Genomic DNA, 11,645 nt, shown 5'->3' with positions numbered 1-11,645 from the left:
GATCTCGGAAGCCAAGCAGGGTCGGGCCTGTTTAGTACTTGGATGGGAGACCGCCTGGGAATACCAGGTGCTGTAAGCATTTAATAAATTATTTAATTATTTATTCATATAATTTTTTTCCAGAAATGCATCCTTTCTGTAAGCGTTCGCCGATGGCATGGCGTTGCCACATTAGTCTTGAAGTGGCTCTCGAATCGAGTCAGCGCTCGCTTACGGCCACACCACCCTGAGCACGCCCGCTCTCGTCTGATCTCGGAAGCCAAGCAGGGTCGGGCCTGTTTAGTACTTGGATGGGAGACCGCCTGGGAATACCAGGTGCTGTAAGCATTTAATAAATTATTTAATTATTTATTCATATAATTTTTTTCCAGAAATGCATCCTTTCTGTAAGCGTTCGCCGATGGCATGGCGTTGCCACATTAGTCTTGAAGTGGCTCTCGAATCGAGTCAGCGCTCGCCTACGGCCACACCACCCTGAGCACGCCCGCTCTCGTCTGATCTCGGAAGCCAAGCAGGGTCGGGCCTGGTTAGTACTTGGATGGGAGACCGCCTAGTAATACCAGGTGCTGTAAGCATTTAATTCTTTATTTAATTAATTATTTAATTATTTATTCATATAATTTTTTCCAGAAATGCATCCTTTCTGTAAGCGTTCGCCGATGGCATGGCGTTGCCACATTAGTCTTGAAGAGGCTCTCGAATCGAGTCAGCGCTCGCTTACGGCCACACCACCCTGAGCACGCCCGCTCTCGTCTGATCTCGGAAGCCAAGCAGGGTCGGGCCTGGTTAGTACTTGGATGGGAGACCGCCTGGGAATACCAGGTGCTGTAAGCATTTAATTCTTTATTTAATTAATTATTTAATTATTTATTCATATAATTTTTTTCCAGAAATGCATCCTTTCTGTAAGCGTTCGCCGATGGCATGGCGTTGCCACATTAGTCTTGAAGTGGCTCTCGAATCGAGTCAGCGCTCGCTTACGGCCACACCAGCCTGAGCACGCCCGCTCTCGTCTGATCTCGGAAGCCAAGCAGGGTCGGGCCTGGTTAGTACTTGGATGGGAGACCGCCTGGGAATACCAGGTGCTGTAAGCATTTAATAAATTATTTAATTATTTATTCATATAATTTTTTTCCAGAAATGCATCCTTTCTGTAAGCGTTCGCCGATGGCATGGCGTTGCCACATTAGTCTTGAAGTGGCTCTCGAATCGAGTCAGCGCTCGCTTACGGCCACACCACCCTGAGCACGCCCGCTCTCGTCTGATCTCGGAAGCCAAGCAGGGTCGGGCCTGGTTAGTACTTGGATGGGAGACCGCCTGGGAATACCAGGTGCTGTAAGCATTTAATTCTTTATTTAATAAATTATTTAATTATTTATTCATATAATTTTTTCCAGAAATGCATCCTTTCTGTAAGCGTTCGCCGATGGCATGGCGTTGCCACATTAGTCTTGAAGTGGCTCTCGAATCGAATCAGCGCTCGCTTACGGCCACACCACCCTGAGCACGCCCGCTCTCGTCTGATCTCGGAAGCCAAGCAGGGTCGGGCCTGGTTAGTACTTGGATGGGAGACCGCCTGGGAATACCAGGTGCTGTAAGCATTTAATTCTTTATTTAATTAATTATTTAATTATTTATTCATATAATTTTTTTCCAGAAATGCATCCTTTCTGTAAGCGTTCGCCGATGGCATGGCGTTGCCACATTAGTCTTGAAGTGGCTCTCGAATCGAGTCAGCGCTCGCTTACGGCCACACCACCCTGAGCACGCCCGCTCTCGTCTGATCTCGGAAGCCAAGCAGGATCGGGCCTGGTTAGTACTTGGATGGGAGACCGCCTGGGAATACCAGGTGCTGTAAGCATTTAATTCTTTATTTAATTAATTATTTAATTATTTATTCATATAATTTTTTTCCAGAAATGCATCCTTTCTGTAAGCGTTCGCCGATGGCATGGCGTTGCCACATTAGTCTTGAAGTGGCTCTCGAATCGAGTCAGCGCTCGCTTACGGCCACACCACCCTGAGCACGCCCGCTCTCGTCTGATCTCGGAAGCCAAGCAGGGTCGGGCCTGTTTAGTACTTGGATGGGAGACCGCCTGGGAATACCAGGTGCTGTAAGCATTTAATAAATTATTTAATTATTTATTCATATAATTTTTTTTCCAGAAATGCATCCTTTCTGTAAGCGTTCGCCGATGGCATGGCGTTGCCACATTAGTCTTGAAGTGGCTCTCGAATCGAGTCAGCGCTCGCTTACGGCCACACCACCCTGAGCACGCCCGCTCTCGTCTGATCTCGGAAGCCAAGCAGGGTCGGGCCTGGTTAGTACTTGGATGGGAGACCGCCTGGGAATACCAGGTGCTGTAAGCATTTAATTCTTTATTTAATTAATTATTTAATTATTTATTCATATAATTTTTTTCCAGAAATGCATCCTTTCTGTAAGCGTTCGCCGATGGCATGGCGTTGCCACATTAGTCTTGAAGTGGCTCTCGAATCGAGTCAGCGCTCGCTTACGGCCACACCACCCTGAGCACGCCCGCTCTCGTCTGATCTCGGAAGCCAAGCAGGGTCGGGCCTGGTTAGTACTTGGATGGGAGACCGCCTGGGAATACCAGGTGCTGTAAGCATTTAATTCTTTATTTAATTAATTATTTAATTATTTATTCATATAATTTTTTTCCAGAAATGCATCCTTTCTGTAAGCGTTCGCCGATGGCATGGCGTTGCCACATTAGTCTTGAAGTGGCTCTCGAATCGAGTCAGCGCTCGCTTACGGCCACACCACCCTGAGCACGCCCGCTCTCGTCTGATCTCGGAAGCCAAGCAGGGTCGGGCCTGGTTAGTACTTGGATGGGAGACCGCCTGGGAATACCAGGTGCTGTAAGCATTTAATTCTTTATTTAATTAATTATTTAATTATTTATTCATATAATTTTTTTCCAGAAATGCATCCTTTCTGTAAGCGTTCGCCGATGGCATGGCGTTGCCACATTAGTCTTGAAGTGGCTCTCGAATCGAGTCAGCGCTCGCTTACGGCCACACCACCCTGAGCACGCCCGCTCTCGTCTGATCTCGGAAGCCAAGCAGGGTCGGGCCTGGTTAGTACTTGGATGGGAGACCGCCTGGGAATACCAGGTGCTGTAAGCATTTAATTCTTTATTTAATTAATTATTTAATTATTTATTCATATAATTTTTTTCCAGAAATGCATCCTTTCTGTAAGCGTTCGCCGATGGCATGGCGTTGCCACATTAGTCTTGAAGTGGCTCTCGAATCGAGTCAGCGCTCGCTTACGGCCACACCACCCTGAGCACGCCCGCTCTCGTCTGATCTCGGAAGCCAAGCAGGGTCGGGCCTGGTTAGTACTTGGATGGGAGACCGCCTGGGAATACCAGGTGCTGTAAGCATTTAATAAATTATTTAATTATTTATTCATATAATTTTTTTCCAGAAATGCATCCTTTCTGTAAGCGTTCGCCGATGGCATGGCGTTGCCACATTAGTCTTGAAGTGGCTCTCGAATCGAGTCAGCGCTCGCTTACGGCCACACCACCCTGAGCACGCCCGCTCTCGTCTGATCTCGGAAGCCAAGCAGGGTCGGGCCTGGTTAGTACTTGGATGGGAGACCGCCTGGGAATACCAGGTGCTGTAAGCATTTAATTCTTTATTTAATTAATTATTTAATTATTTATTCATATAATTTTTTTCCAGAAATGCATCCTTTCTGTAAGCGTTCGCCGATGGCATGGCGTTGCCACATTAGTCTTGAAGTGGCTCTCGAATCGAGTCAGCGCTCGCTTACGGCCACACCACCCTGAGCACGCCCGCTCTCGTCTGATCTCGGAAGCCAAGCAGGGTCGGGCCTGGTTAGTACTTGGATGGGAGACCGCCTGGGAATACCAGGTGCTGTAAGCATTTAATTCTTTATTTAATTAATTATTTAATTATTTATTCATATAATTTTTTTCCAGAAATGCATCCTTTCTGTAAGCGTTCGCCGATGGCATGGCGTTGCCACATTAGTCTTGAAGTGGCTCTCGAATCGAGTCAGCGCTCGCTTACGGCCACACCACCCTGAGCACGCCCGCTCTCGTCTGATCTCGGAAGCCAAGCAGGGTCGGGCCTGGTTAGTACTTGGATGGGAGACCGCCTGGGAATACCAGGTGCTGTAAGCATTTAATTCTTTATTTAATTAATTATTTAATTATTTATTCATATAATTTTTTTCCAGAAATGCATCCTTTCTGTAAGCGTTCGCCGATGGCATGGCGTTGCCACATTAGTCTTGAAGTGGCTCTCGAATCGAGTCAGCGCTCGCTTACGGCCACACCACCCTGAGCACGCCCGCTCTCGTCTGATCTCGGAAGCCAAGCAGGGTCGGGCCTGGTTAGTACTTGGATGGGAGACCGCCTGGGAATACCAGGTGCTGTAAGCATTTAATTCTTTATTTAATTAATTATTTAATTATTTATTCATATAATTTTTTTCCAGAAATGCATCCTTTCTGTAAGCGTTCGCCGATGGCATGGCGTTGCCACATTAGTCTTGAAGTGGCTCTCGAATCGAGTCAGCGCTCGCTTACGGCCACACCACCCTGAGCACGCCCGCTCTCGTCTGATCTCGGAAGCCAAGCAGGGTCGGGCCTGGTTAGTACTTGGATGGGAGACCGCCTGGGAATACCAGGTGCTGTAAGCATTTAATTCTTTATTTAATTAATTATTTAATTATTTATTCATATAATTTTTTTCCAGAAATGCATCCTTTCTGTAAGCGTTCGCCGATGGCATGGCGTTGCCACATTAGTCTTGAAGTGGCTCTCGAATCGAGTCAGCGCTCGCTTACGGCCACACCACCCTGAGCACGCCCGCTCTCGTCTGATCTCGGAAGCCAAGCAGGGTCGGGCCTGGTTAGTACTTGGATGGGAGGCCGCCTGGGAATACCAGGTGCTGTAAGCATTTAATTCTTTATTTAATTAATTATTTAATTATTTATTCATATAATTTTTTTCCAGAAATGCATCCTTTCTGTAAGAGTTCGCCGATGGCATGGCGTTGCCACATTAGTCTTGAAGTGGCTCTCGAATCGAGTCAGCGCTCGCTTACGGCCACACCACCCTGAGCACGCCCGCTCTCGTCTGATCTCGGAAGCCAAGCAGAGTCGGGCCTGGTTAGTACTTGGATGGGAGACCGCCTGGGAATACCAGGTGCTGTAAGCATTTAATTCTTTATTTAATTAATTATTTAATTATTTATTCATATAATTTTTTTCCAGAAATGCATCCTTTCTGTAAGCGTTCGCCGATGGCATGGCGTTGCCACATTAGTCTTGAAGTGGCTCTCGAATCGAGTCAGCGCTCGCTTACGGCCACACCACCCTGAGCACGCCCGCTCTCGTCTGATCTCGGAAGCCAAGCAGGGTCGGGCCTGTTTAGTACTTGGATGGGAGACCGCCTGGGAATACCAGGTGCTGTAAGCATTTAATAAATTATTTAATTATTTATTCATATAATTTTTTTCCAGAAATGCATCCTTTCTGTAAGCGTTCGCCGATGGCATGGCGTTGCCACATTAGTCTTGAAGTGGCTCTCGAATCGAGTCAGCGCTCGCTTACGGCCACACCACCCTGAGCACGCCCGCTCTCGTCTGATCTCGGAAGCCAAGCAGGGTCGGGCCTGGTTAGTACTTGGATGGGAGACCGCCTGGGAATACCAGGTGCTGTAAGCATTTAATTCTTTATTTAATTAATTATTTAATTATTTATTCATATAATTTTTTTCCAGAAATGCATCCTTTCTGTAAGCGTTCGCCGATGGCATGGCGTTGCCACATTAGTCTTGAAGTGGCTCTCGAATCGAGTCAGCGCTCGCTTACGGCCACACCACCCTGAGCACGCCCGCTCTCGTCTGATCTCGGAAGCCAAGCAGGGTCGGGCCTGGTTAGTACTTGGATGGGAGACCGCCTGGGAATACCAGGTGCTGTAAGCATTTAATTCTTTATTTAATTAATTATTTAATTATTTATTCATATAATTTTTTTCCAGAAATGCATCCTTTCTGTAAGCGTTCGCCGATGGCATGGCGTTGCCACATTAGTCTTGAAGTGGCTCTCGAATCGAGTCAGCGCTCGCTTACGGCCACACCACCCTGAGCACGCCCGCTCTCGTCTGATCTCGGAAGCCAAGCAGGGTCGGGCCTGGTTAGTACTTGGATGGGAGACCGCCTGGGAATACCAGGTGCTGTAAGCATTTAATTCTTTATTTAATTAATTATTTAATTATTTATTCATATAATTTTTTTCCAGAAATGCATCCTTTCTGTAAGCGTTCGCCGATGGCATGGCGTTGCCACATTAGTCTTGAAGTGGCTCTCGAATCGAGTCAGCGCTCGCTTACGGCCACACCACCCTGAGCACGCCCGCTCTCGTCTGATCTCGGAAGCCAAGCAGGGTCGGGCCTGGTTAGTACTTGGATGGGAGACCGCCTGGGAATACCAGGTGCTGTAAGCATTTAATTCTTTATTTAATTCTTTATTTAATTAATTATTTAATTATTTATTCATATAATTTTTTTCCAGAAATGCATCCTTTCTGTAAGCGTTCGCCGATGGCATGGCGTTGCCACATTAGTCTTGAAGTGGCTCTCGAATCGAGTCAGCGCTCGCTTACGGCCACACCACCCTGAGCACGCCCGCTCTCGTCTGATCTCGGAAGCCAAGCAGGGTCGGGCCTGGTTAGTACTTGGATGGGAGACCGCCTGGGAATACCAGGTGCTGTAAGCATTTAATTCTTTATTTAATTAATTATTTAATTATTTATTCATATAATTTTTTTCCAGAAATGCATCCTTTCTGTAAGCGTTCGCCGATGGCATGGCGTTGCCACATTAGTCTTGAAGTGGCTCTCGAATCGAGTCAGCGCTCGCTTACGGCCACACCACCCTGAGCACGCCCGCTCTCGTCTGATCTCGGAAGCCAAGCAGGGTCGGGCCTGGTTAGTACTTGGATGGGAGACCGCCTGGGAATACCAGGTGCTGTAAGCATTTAATTCTTTATTTAATTAATTATTTAATTATTTATTCATATAATTTTTTTCCAGAAATGCATCCTTTCTGTAAGCGTTCGCCGATGGCATGGCGTTGCCACATTAGTCTTGAAGTGGCTCTCGAATCGAGTCAGCGCTCGCTTACGGCCACACCACCCTGAGCACGCCCGCTCTCGTCTGATCTCGGAAGCCAAGCAGGGTCGGGCCTGGTTAGTACTTGGATGGGAGACCGCCTGGGAATACCAGGTGCTGTAAGCATTTAATTCTTTATTTAATTAATTATTTAATTATTTATTCATATAATTTTTTTCCAGAAATGCATCCTTTCTGTAAGCGTTCGCCGATGGCATGGCGTTGCCACATTAGTCTTGAAGTGGCTCTCGAATCGAGTCAGCGCTCGCTTACGGCCACACCACCCTGAGCACGCCCGCTCTCGTCTGATCTCGGAAGCCAAGCAGGGTCGGGCCTGGTTAGTACTTGGATGGGAGACCGCCTGGGAATACCAGGTGCTGTAAGCATTTAATTCTTTATTTAATTAATTATTTAATTATTTATTCATATAATTTTTTTCCAGAAATGCATCCTTTCTGTAAGCGTTCGCCGATGGCATGGCGTTGCCACATTAGTCTTGAAGTGGCTCTCGAATCGAGTCAGCGCTCGCTTACGGCCACACCACCCTGAGCACGCCCGCTCTCGTCTGATCTCGGAAGCCAAGCAGGGTCGGGCCTGGTTAGTACTTGGATGGGAGACCGCCTGGGAATACCAGGTGCTGTAAGCATTTAATTCTTTATTTAATTAATTATTTAATTATTTATTCATATAATTTTTTTCCAGAAATGCATCCTTTCTGTAAGCGTTCGCCGATGGCATGGCGTTGCCACATTAGTCTTGAAGTGGCTCTCGAATCGAGTCAGCGCTCGCTTACGGCCACACCACCCTGAGCACGCCCGCTCTCGTCTGATCTCGGAAGCCAAGCAGGGTCGGGCCTGGTTAGTACTTGGATGGGAGACCGCCTGGGAATACCAGGTGCTGTAAGCATTTAATTCTTTATTTAATTAATTATTTAATTATTTATTCATATAATTTTTTTCCAGAAATGCATCCTTTCTGTAAGCGTTCGCCGATGGCATGGCGTTGCCACATTAGTCTTGAAGTGGCTCTCGAATCGAGTCAGCGCTCGCTTACGGCCACACCACCCTGAGCACGCCCGCTCTCGTCTGATCTCGGAAGCCAAGCAGGGTCGGGCCTGGTTAGTACTTGGATGGGAGACCGCCTGGGAATACCAGGTGCTGTAAGCATTTAATTCTTTATTTAATTAATTATTTAATTATTTATTCATATAATTTTTTTCCAGAAATGCATCCTTTCTGTAAGCGTTCGCCGATGGCATGGCGTTGCCACATTAGTCTTGAAGTGGCTCTCGAATCGAGTCAGCGCTCGCTTACGGCCACACCACCCTGAGCACGCCCGCTCTCGTCTGATCTCGGAAGCCAAGCAGGGTCGGGCCTGGTTAGTACTTGGATGGGAGACCGCCTGGGAATACCAGGTGCTGTAAGCATTTAATTCTTTATTTAATTAATTATTTAATTATTTATTCATATAATTTTTTTCCAGAAATGCATCCTTTCTGTAAGCGTTCGCCGATGGCATGGCGTTGCCACATTAGTCTTGAAGTGGCTCTCGAATCGAGTCAGCGCTCGCTTACGGCCACACCACCCTGAGCACGCCCGCTCTCGTCTGATCTCGGAAGCCAAGCAGGGTCGGGCCTGGTTAGTACTTGGATGGGAGACCGCCTGGGAATACCAGGTGCTGTAAGCATTTAATTCTTTATTTAATTAATTATTTAATTATTTATTCATATAATTTTTTTTCCAGAAATGCATCCTTTCTGTAAGCGTTCGCCGATGGCATGGCGTTGCCACATTAGTCTTGAAGTGGCTCTCGAATCGAGTCAGCGCTCGCTTACGGCCACACCACCCTGAGCACGCCCGCTCTCGTCTGATCTCGGAAGCCAAGCAGGGTCGGGCCTGGTTAGTACTTGGATGGGAGACCGCCTGGGAATACCAGGTGCTGTAAGCATTTAATTTATTATTTATTTATTTATTCATATAATTTTTTTCCAGAAATGCATCCTTTCTGTAAGCGTTCGCCGATGGCATGGCGTTGCCACATTAGTCTTGAAGTGGCTCTCGAATCGAGTCAGCGCTCGCTTACGGCCACACCACCCTGAGCACGCCCGCTCTCGTCTGATCTCGGAAGCCAAGCAGGGTCGGGCCTGGTTAGTACTTGGATGGGAGACCGCCTGGGAATACCAGGTGCTGTAAGCATTTAATTCTTTATTTAATTAATTATTTAATTATTTATTCATATAATTTTTTTCCAGAAATGCATCCTTTCTGTAAGCGTTCGCCGATGGCATGGCGTTGCCACATTAGTCTTGAAGTGGCTCTCGAATCGAGTCAGCGCTCGCTTACGGCCACACCACCCTGAGCACGCCCGCTCTCGTCTGATCTCGGAAGCCAAGCAGGGTCGGGCCTGGTTAGTACTTGGATGGGAGACCGCCTGGGAATACCAGGTGCTGTAAGCATTTAATTCTTTATTTAATTAATTATTTAATTATTTATTCATATAATTTTTTTCCAGAAATGCATCCTTTCTGTAAGCGTTCGCCGATGGCATGGCGTTGCCACATTAGTCTTGAAGTGGCTCTCGAATCGAGTCAGCGCTCGCTTACGGCCACACCACCCTGAGCACGCCCGCTCTCGTCTGATCTCGGAAGCCAAGCAGGGTCGGGCCTGGTTAGTACTTGGATGGGAGACCGCCTGGGAATACCAGGTGCTGTAAGCATTTAATTCTTTATTTAATTAATTATTTAATTATTTATTCATATAATTTTTTTCCAGAAATGCATCCTTTCTGTAAGCGTTCGCCGATGGCATGGCGTTGCCACATTAGTCTTGAAGTGGCTCTCGAATCGAGTCAGCGCTCGCTTACGGCCACACCACCCTGAGCACGCCCGCTCTCGTCTGATCTCGGAAGCCAAGCAGGGTCGGGCCTGGTTAGTACTTGGATGGGAGACCGCCTGGGAATACCAGGTGCTTTAAGCATTTGATTCTTTATTTAATTAATTATTTAATTATTTATTCATATAATTTTTTTCCAGAAATGCATCCTTTCTGTAAGCGTTCGCCGATGGCATGGCGTTGCCACATTAGTCTTGAAGTGGCTCTCGAATCGAGTCAGCGCTCGCTTACGGCCACACCACCCTGAGCACGCCCGCTCTCGTCTGATCTCGGAAGCCAAGCAGGGTCGGGCCTGGTTAGTACTTGGATGGGAGACCGCCTGGGAATACCAGGTGCTGTAAGCATTTAATTCTTTATTTAATTAATTATTTAATTATTTATTCATATAATTTTTTTCCAGAAATGCATCCTTTCTGTAAGCGTTCGCCGATGGCATGGCGTTGCCACATTAGTCTTGAAGTGGCTCTCGAATCGAGTCAACGCTCGCTTACGGCCACACCACCCTGAGCACGCCCGCTCTCGTCTGATCTCGGAAGCCAAGCAGGGTCGGGCCTGGTTAGTACTTGGATGGGAGACCGCCTGGGAATACCAGGTGCTGTAAGCATTTAATTAATTATTTATTTATTTATTCATATAATTTTTTTCCAGAAATGCATCCTTTCTGTAAGCGTTCGCCGATAGCATGGCGTTGCCACATTAGTCTTGAAGTGGCTCTCGAATCGAGTCAGCGCTCGCTTACGGCCACACCACCCTGAGCACGCCCGCTCTCGTCTGATCTCGGAAGCCAAGCAGGGTCGGGCCTGGTTAGTACTTGGATGGGAGACCGCCTGGGAATACCAGGTGCTGTAAGCATTTAATTCTTTATTTAATTAATTATTTAATTATTTATTCATATAATTTTTTTCCAGAAATGCATCCTTTCTGTAAGCGTTCGCCGATGGCATGGCGTTGCCACATTAGTCTTGAAGTGGCTCTCGAATCGAGTCAGCGCTCGCTTACGGCCACACCACCCTGAGCACGCCCGCTCTCGTCTGATCTCGGAAGCCAAGCAGGGTCGGGCCTGGTTAGTACTTGGATGGGAGACCGCCTGGGAATACCAGGTGCTGTAAGCATTTAATTCTTTATTTAATTAATTATTTAATTATTTATTCATATATTTTTTTCCAGAAATGCATCCTTTCTGTAAGCGTTCGCCGATGGCATGGCGTTGCCACATTAGTCTTGAAGTGGCTCTCGAATCGAGTCAGCGCTCGCTTACGGCCACACCACCCTGAGCACGCCCGCTCTCGTCTGATCTCGGAAGCCAAGCAGGGTCGGGCCTGGTTAGTACTTGGATGGGAGACCGCCTGGGAATACCAGGTGCTGTAAGCATTTAATTCTTTATTTAATTAATTATTTAATTATTTATTCATATAATTTTTTTCCAGAAATGCATCCTTTCTGTAAGCGTTCGCCGATGGCATGGCGTTGCCACATTAGTCTTGAAGTGGCTCTCGAATCGAGTCAGCGCTCGCTTACGGCCACACCACCCTGAGCACGCCCGCTCTCGTCTGATCACGGAAGCCAAGCAGGGTCGGGCCTG

General features: G+C 47.2%; 44 non-coding genes and 1 pseudogene across 44 annotated transcripts in view; all 45 read left to right on the top strand.

Moving 5' to 3' along the window:
- The first annotated feature begins 208 nt into the window (after nucleotides 1–208).
- On the top strand, nucleotides 209–327 carry LOC141359942 (5S ribosomal RNA). Its single transcript, XR_012366438.1, has one exon. It is a non-coding gene; the product is annotated as a 5S ribosomal RNA (ribosomal RNA).
- A 129-nt stretch (nucleotides 328–456) lies between these two features.
- Nucleotides 457–575, top strand: LOC141360848 (5S ribosomal RNA; annotated as a pseudogene).
- A 140-nt stretch (nucleotides 576–715) lies between these two features.
- On the top strand, nucleotides 716–834 carry LOC141359687 (5S ribosomal RNA). The gene has a single exon (XR_012366168.1). It is a non-coding gene; the product is annotated as a 5S ribosomal RNA (ribosomal RNA).
- Nucleotides 835–975: 141 nt separating this feature from the next.
- On the top strand, nucleotides 976–1,094 carry LOC141360309 (5S ribosomal RNA). The gene has a single exon (XR_012366822.1). It is a non-coding gene; the product is annotated as a 5S ribosomal RNA (ribosomal RNA).
- A 129-nt stretch (nucleotides 1,095–1,223) lies between these two features.
- On the top strand, nucleotides 1,224–1,342 carry LOC141359686 (5S ribosomal RNA). Its single transcript, XR_012366167.1, has one exon. It is a non-coding gene; the product is annotated as a 5S ribosomal RNA (ribosomal RNA).
- Nucleotides 1,343–1,482: 140 nt separating this feature from the next.
- On the top strand, nucleotides 1,483–1,601 carry LOC141359685 (5S ribosomal RNA). The gene has a single exon (XR_012366166.1). It is a non-coding gene; the product is annotated as a 5S ribosomal RNA (ribosomal RNA).
- Nucleotides 1,602–1,742: 141 nt separating this feature from the next.
- LOC141360216 (5S ribosomal RNA) lies at nucleotides 1,743–1,861 on the top strand. Its single transcript, XR_012366729.1, has one exon. It is a non-coding gene; the product is annotated as a 5S ribosomal RNA (ribosomal RNA).
- A 141-nt stretch (nucleotides 1,862–2,002) lies between these two features.
- LOC141359940 (5S ribosomal RNA) lies at nucleotides 2,003–2,121 on the top strand. Its single transcript, XR_012366436.1, has one exon. It is a non-coding gene; the product is annotated as a 5S ribosomal RNA (ribosomal RNA).
- Nucleotides 2,122–2,251: 130 nt separating this feature from the next.
- Nucleotides 2,252–2,370, top strand: LOC141359684 (5S ribosomal RNA). Its single transcript, XR_012366165.1, has one exon. It is a non-coding gene; the product is annotated as a 5S ribosomal RNA (ribosomal RNA).
- Nucleotides 2,371–2,511: 141 nt separating this feature from the next.
- LOC141359683 (5S ribosomal RNA) lies at nucleotides 2,512–2,630 on the top strand. Its single transcript, XR_012366164.1, has one exon. It is a non-coding gene; the product is annotated as a 5S ribosomal RNA (ribosomal RNA).
- Nucleotides 2,631–2,771: 141 nt separating this feature from the next.
- On the top strand, nucleotides 2,772–2,890 carry LOC141359681 (5S ribosomal RNA). Its single transcript, XR_012366162.1, has one exon. It is a non-coding gene; the product is annotated as a 5S ribosomal RNA (ribosomal RNA).
- Nucleotides 2,891–3,031: 141 nt separating this feature from the next.
- LOC141359680 (5S ribosomal RNA) lies at nucleotides 3,032–3,150 on the top strand. Its single transcript, XR_012366161.1, has one exon. It is a non-coding gene; the product is annotated as a 5S ribosomal RNA (ribosomal RNA).
- A 141-nt stretch (nucleotides 3,151–3,291) lies between these two features.
- Nucleotides 3,292–3,410, top strand: LOC141359679 (5S ribosomal RNA). The gene has a single exon (XR_012366160.1). It is a non-coding gene; the product is annotated as a 5S ribosomal RNA (ribosomal RNA).
- A 129-nt stretch (nucleotides 3,411–3,539) lies between these two features.
- LOC141359678 (5S ribosomal RNA) lies at nucleotides 3,540–3,658 on the top strand. Its single transcript, XR_012366159.1, has one exon. It is a non-coding gene; the product is annotated as a 5S ribosomal RNA (ribosomal RNA).
- A 141-nt stretch (nucleotides 3,659–3,799) lies between these two features.
- LOC141359677 (5S ribosomal RNA) lies at nucleotides 3,800–3,918 on the top strand. The gene has a single exon (XR_012366158.1). It is a non-coding gene; the product is annotated as a 5S ribosomal RNA (ribosomal RNA).
- A 141-nt stretch (nucleotides 3,919–4,059) lies between these two features.
- LOC141359676 (5S ribosomal RNA) lies at nucleotides 4,060–4,178 on the top strand. Its single transcript, XR_012366157.1, has one exon. It is a non-coding gene; the product is annotated as a 5S ribosomal RNA (ribosomal RNA).
- Nucleotides 4,179–4,319: 141 nt separating this feature from the next.
- LOC141359675 (5S ribosomal RNA) lies at nucleotides 4,320–4,438 on the top strand. The gene has a single exon (XR_012366156.1). It is a non-coding gene; the product is annotated as a 5S ribosomal RNA (ribosomal RNA).
- Nucleotides 4,439–4,579: 141 nt separating this feature from the next.
- LOC141359674 (5S ribosomal RNA) lies at nucleotides 4,580–4,698 on the top strand. The gene has a single exon (XR_012366155.1). It is a non-coding gene; the product is annotated as a 5S ribosomal RNA (ribosomal RNA).
- Nucleotides 4,699–4,839: 141 nt separating this feature from the next.
- LOC141359971 (5S ribosomal RNA) lies at nucleotides 4,840–4,958 on the top strand. The gene has a single exon (XR_012366472.1). It is a non-coding gene; the product is annotated as a 5S ribosomal RNA (ribosomal RNA).
- Nucleotides 4,959–5,099: 141 nt separating this feature from the next.
- On the top strand, nucleotides 5,100–5,218 carry LOC141360139 (5S ribosomal RNA). The gene has a single exon (XR_012366652.1). It is a non-coding gene; the product is annotated as a 5S ribosomal RNA (ribosomal RNA).
- A 141-nt stretch (nucleotides 5,219–5,359) lies between these two features.
- Nucleotides 5,360–5,478, top strand: LOC141359939 (5S ribosomal RNA). Its single transcript, XR_012366435.1, has one exon. It is a non-coding gene; the product is annotated as a 5S ribosomal RNA (ribosomal RNA).
- Nucleotides 5,479–5,607: 129 nt separating this feature from the next.
- Nucleotides 5,608–5,726, top strand: LOC141359673 (5S ribosomal RNA). Its single transcript, XR_012366154.1, has one exon. It is a non-coding gene; the product is annotated as a 5S ribosomal RNA (ribosomal RNA).
- A 141-nt stretch (nucleotides 5,727–5,867) lies between these two features.
- LOC141359671 (5S ribosomal RNA) lies at nucleotides 5,868–5,986 on the top strand. The gene has a single exon (XR_012366153.1). It is a non-coding gene; the product is annotated as a 5S ribosomal RNA (ribosomal RNA).
- A 141-nt stretch (nucleotides 5,987–6,127) lies between these two features.
- Nucleotides 6,128–6,246, top strand: LOC141359669 (5S ribosomal RNA). The gene has a single exon (XR_012366151.1). It is a non-coding gene; the product is annotated as a 5S ribosomal RNA (ribosomal RNA).
- A 141-nt stretch (nucleotides 6,247–6,387) lies between these two features.
- LOC141359668 (5S ribosomal RNA) lies at nucleotides 6,388–6,506 on the top strand. The gene has a single exon (XR_012366150.1). It is a non-coding gene; the product is annotated as a 5S ribosomal RNA (ribosomal RNA).
- A 153-nt stretch (nucleotides 6,507–6,659) lies between these two features.
- LOC141359667 (5S ribosomal RNA) lies at nucleotides 6,660–6,778 on the top strand. Its single transcript, XR_012366149.1, has one exon. It is a non-coding gene; the product is annotated as a 5S ribosomal RNA (ribosomal RNA).
- A 141-nt stretch (nucleotides 6,779–6,919) lies between these two features.
- Nucleotides 6,920–7,038, top strand: LOC141359666 (5S ribosomal RNA). The gene has a single exon (XR_012366148.1). It is a non-coding gene; the product is annotated as a 5S ribosomal RNA (ribosomal RNA).
- Nucleotides 7,039–7,179: 141 nt separating this feature from the next.
- LOC141359665 (5S ribosomal RNA) lies at nucleotides 7,180–7,298 on the top strand. The gene has a single exon (XR_012366147.1). It is a non-coding gene; the product is annotated as a 5S ribosomal RNA (ribosomal RNA).
- A 141-nt stretch (nucleotides 7,299–7,439) lies between these two features.
- LOC141359664 (5S ribosomal RNA) lies at nucleotides 7,440–7,558 on the top strand. Its single transcript, XR_012366146.1, has one exon. It is a non-coding gene; the product is annotated as a 5S ribosomal RNA (ribosomal RNA).
- A 141-nt stretch (nucleotides 7,559–7,699) lies between these two features.
- On the top strand, nucleotides 7,700–7,818 carry LOC141359663 (5S ribosomal RNA). The gene has a single exon (XR_012366145.1). It is a non-coding gene; the product is annotated as a 5S ribosomal RNA (ribosomal RNA).
- Nucleotides 7,819–7,959: 141 nt separating this feature from the next.
- On the top strand, nucleotides 7,960–8,078 carry LOC141359662 (5S ribosomal RNA). The gene has a single exon (XR_012366144.1). It is a non-coding gene; the product is annotated as a 5S ribosomal RNA (ribosomal RNA).
- Nucleotides 8,079–8,219: 141 nt separating this feature from the next.
- Nucleotides 8,220–8,338, top strand: LOC141359661 (5S ribosomal RNA). Its single transcript, XR_012366143.1, has one exon. It is a non-coding gene; the product is annotated as a 5S ribosomal RNA (ribosomal RNA).
- Nucleotides 8,339–8,479: 141 nt separating this feature from the next.
- Nucleotides 8,480–8,598, top strand: LOC141359660 (5S ribosomal RNA). The gene has a single exon (XR_012366142.1). It is a non-coding gene; the product is annotated as a 5S ribosomal RNA (ribosomal RNA).
- Nucleotides 8,599–8,739: 141 nt separating this feature from the next.
- Nucleotides 8,740–8,858, top strand: LOC141359658 (5S ribosomal RNA). Its single transcript, XR_012366140.1, has one exon. It is a non-coding gene; the product is annotated as a 5S ribosomal RNA (ribosomal RNA).
- Nucleotides 8,859–9,000: 142 nt separating this feature from the next.
- Nucleotides 9,001–9,119, top strand: LOC141359657 (5S ribosomal RNA). The gene has a single exon (XR_012366139.1). It is a non-coding gene; the product is annotated as a 5S ribosomal RNA (ribosomal RNA).
- Nucleotides 9,120–9,248: 129 nt separating this feature from the next.
- LOC141359656 (5S ribosomal RNA) lies at nucleotides 9,249–9,367 on the top strand. Its single transcript, XR_012366138.1, has one exon. It is a non-coding gene; the product is annotated as a 5S ribosomal RNA (ribosomal RNA).
- A 141-nt stretch (nucleotides 9,368–9,508) lies between these two features.
- On the top strand, nucleotides 9,509–9,627 carry LOC141359655 (5S ribosomal RNA). Its single transcript, XR_012366137.1, has one exon. It is a non-coding gene; the product is annotated as a 5S ribosomal RNA (ribosomal RNA).
- Nucleotides 9,628–9,768: 141 nt separating this feature from the next.
- On the top strand, nucleotides 9,769–9,887 carry LOC141359654 (5S ribosomal RNA). The gene has a single exon (XR_012366136.1). It is a non-coding gene; the product is annotated as a 5S ribosomal RNA (ribosomal RNA).
- Nucleotides 9,888–10,028: 141 nt separating this feature from the next.
- On the top strand, nucleotides 10,029–10,147 carry LOC141360414 (5S ribosomal RNA). The gene has a single exon (XR_012366928.1). It is a non-coding gene; the product is annotated as a 5S ribosomal RNA (ribosomal RNA).
- Nucleotides 10,148–10,288: 141 nt separating this feature from the next.
- Nucleotides 10,289–10,407, top strand: LOC141361372 (5S ribosomal RNA). The gene has a single exon (XR_012367425.1). It is a non-coding gene; the product is annotated as a 5S ribosomal RNA (ribosomal RNA).
- Nucleotides 10,408–10,548: 141 nt separating this feature from the next.
- Nucleotides 10,549–10,667, top strand: LOC141361371 (5S ribosomal RNA). The gene has a single exon (XR_012367424.1). It is a non-coding gene; the product is annotated as a 5S ribosomal RNA (ribosomal RNA).
- Nucleotides 10,668–10,796: 129 nt separating this feature from the next.
- On the top strand, nucleotides 10,797–10,915 carry LOC141361370 (5S ribosomal RNA). Its single transcript, XR_012367423.1, has one exon. It is a non-coding gene; the product is annotated as a 5S ribosomal RNA (ribosomal RNA).
- A 141-nt stretch (nucleotides 10,916–11,056) lies between these two features.
- On the top strand, nucleotides 11,057–11,175 carry LOC141361369 (5S ribosomal RNA). The gene has a single exon (XR_012367422.1). It is a non-coding gene; the product is annotated as a 5S ribosomal RNA (ribosomal RNA).
- Nucleotides 11,176–11,315: 140 nt separating this feature from the next.
- On the top strand, nucleotides 11,316–11,434 carry LOC141361368 (5S ribosomal RNA). Its single transcript, XR_012367421.1, has one exon. It is a non-coding gene; the product is annotated as a 5S ribosomal RNA (ribosomal RNA).
- Nucleotides 11,435–11,575: 141 nt separating this feature from the next.
- The window catches only part of LOC141359970 (5S ribosomal RNA), a 119-nt gene continuing 49 nt past the window's right edge, over nucleotides 11,576–11,645 (top strand). Inside the window, exon 1 of the ribosomal RNA XR_012366471.1 lies at nucleotides 11,576–11,645. This exon is cut by the window's right edge and continues 49 nt beyond it. This is a non-coding gene — a ribosomal RNA (5S ribosomal RNA).

Source organism: Misgurnus anguillicaudatus, chromosome 23 (assembly GCF_027580225.2).
Source record: "Misgurnus anguillicaudatus chromosome 23, ASM2758022v2, whole genome shotgun sequence".
Taxonomy (NCBI): Eukaryota; Metazoa; Chordata; class Actinopteri; order Cypriniformes; family Cobitidae; genus Misgurnus; species Misgurnus anguillicaudatus.
Note: the sequence above shows the minus strand (reverse complement) of the source record. Positions and strands in the feature narration are given on the sequence as shown.